Here is a 2,617-nt window from a genome sequence, read left to right on the forward strand (position 1 = left end):
AGGACCTACAAGATGCTGTGGAGAAAAGTACTTTCTGCCAAGTCTAGCAACCTCAGCTTGATTCGTGAGATCCACTTGTTGGAAGGAGACAACTAACTTCTGAGCTTTGTCTTCTGGCCCCCGTATAAATGTGTGTGTGTGTGTGTGCACATGTGCACATGCATGGCCACATACATAAATAAGTACACAATGCGATATAATGTTGCAGGTAGTATAACTACTTTACAATACAAAATAACCTCAATCTCTTCTTTATTTTCCTCATATCTTGGCCATCATTCATTTACTTGTACTTAAGTATATAGATGTATAATTAGGTACACAGTTGCTCTTTTCATTTTCAACCTCTTATTTATCTGCTAATCAATTAAGAATATGGAAAAAGGCTGTGTTTAACCTTCACATCTCCCTCCCCTGCTGCTCTTTTTTTTCTTTGCAAATCCAAGTTCATGACCCATCACTTTTCATCTCTCTATCCACATCTGAACTTTCCTTACAATTCAGCCATTTTCATTAGAATGTCCATATTTCTCCTCCAGTTTTAAGGATAATTTCATAAAACACTGAAGTCCATGGGCCTGTCTTCTTGTGTTAGTTTAAATATCATACTCACATGGTTTCTAGTAAAAATTTAAAAGAACATATTACTTTTTGCTCCTGTATAGATAAAAGGGGGATTTTACAGTCTGTCTTTCAGCATTTGATCTCTACAATGTGATAAATGTATGCATAGATGTGTGCTTCCTGCCATTCATCCAGCTTGTGTTTTTTAGGCATTCCAAACATGTGAAATGGTTTCCAACATTAATTTGAAAACTGTTTCAGTTATCATTGATTCAAATGTTTCCCCTGTTCATTTCTTTCTCTTCTTTGTATCCCCATTTTGTGTATATTCCATCATTGACAGATGTCCTCTAGTTTGAGGATATTCTGTTTTGAAGTTTTATTCTCATCTTTGTTATTTCTCACTTTTCAGTTTTCAAGGTTTCTTTTGGGCTCTCCTCTGCTCAGATTTTTCCTTTGTGTCTAGTCCACTACCGAAGTACAATGCAAGGCTTCTTCATTTCTGTTATGTGCTTTTCAGTCTTTGGGAGTTTTGCATCTTTCTGCATCTTTCTTCATCTGCTGGTTACCTGTCCTTTCATGCAGTCTACTCTAACCATTGGATGCCTTAACATAGTAATCTAGTGGTTTGATATGTATGATATCAACTCAGGTTGATACCTGAGTGAGATTCAGATATTTACTCTGTCTATAATTGGTTTTGCTATTTTGTTTGCTTTTTTTTTTTTAACGTTTTCTTGATAACTGGATATGACATACAAAGTGGGAAAAATTATATAGAAAGACCATTAACAACATGATAGCAGCATGTTACAGTAGTAGAAGCATTCCACAACTCTATGACCAGGTCTCAGTTTCTTAGTGAGCCTGAGTCTCTGGGTCATAAGCTTTGCAAAGGCCTCTCAGTTACCTCCTGAATGACAGGGGTAGCAGAGTTTTCTATTTCTCTTCTTCCACTTGGAACCCTGGAGGAGCCTGGAGTTGTGTATGTTCTGTCCTCCATGTGGACGCCAGCTGCAGTTGAATGTGCCGGTATCTGTTCCCCAGACGTTTGGGATCTTGTTAAATGGTTTCTCTTGAGAGCAGACCTTGTTAAGGACAGAGTACTTTGGTGTATTTCCAGATGGTTTCTTTTTCCATCTCTTCCTGCTGGAAACAGGGGGATTTAACTTTAATATTTACTGTGAAGTCCTCACAGAACTCCAGGAGGTAAAATCTACAAAAGTCTGAGGGTCCTCGTGACTGAGTATCTCAGAATCCCCTAACTCCCCATGGATCCAATGGAGTTTTTGTAGTGGTTGCCCTTGCAGGTGTGCACCACCGGAAACGCATCAGTTTCAGTTCAGATGTTTCTCGTTCTCTATTCAGGGTAAGTAGTCACTCCATATTTTCATGTTTGTGTCTCAAATCTGACACAGCCTTCTATTTAGTGGTCTCACTTCTCTGTACCAACAACAAGAAGAAGTCATTTCTCTTTCAGTTGTGTCAAATTTTTACTTGTATCTGGATGGACTAGCAACTTCTAAATTTCTTACACGACAGATTGGAAACCAGAAATCTTTATTTTTCTTAATCCCAGGGTTCACTTGTGACTTTTATAATACATTAGTTGTAGCAAATTGAGAGAGTTTTGCTATCTAACTTCTCCCCGCAGAGTTCTCAAAAATGTAATTAATTAGAAATAAATTCCCCAAATTTTCTTTAGAAATAAAAATATTTAAAATAGTAATCCAGCTAAAATATTTAAAAAAATAGTTTAAAAAGCTGAAGCATATCACACATGTAGAGACTCAATCCTACCTTTTGTACTCTTTATGTCTGCTAATTAACTGATGTTTTAAAAAGGCTTTCTAGAGAAAATGAGAAATTCCCTTTGCTCTGGCTTTCACTTTTTCTTTTTCCGAGACAAGGTTTCTCTGTGTAGCCCTGGCTGTCCTGGAACTCACTCTGTAGACCAGGCAGGCCTTGAATTCAAAAATCTGCTTGATAAATAAGGAAGCTGAGTATCACAGAAGTTAGCCATTCTCTTGCTTAGGAAGAAATTGCAAGTAAA

This window comes from Mastomys coucha, unplaced genomic scaffold (assembly GCF_008632895.1).
Source record: "Mastomys coucha isolate ucsf_1 unplaced genomic scaffold, UCSF_Mcou_1 pScaffold4, whole genome shotgun sequence".
In the NCBI taxonomy this organism is placed as follows: Eukaryota; Metazoa; Chordata; class Mammalia; order Rodentia; family Muridae; genus Mastomys; species Mastomys coucha.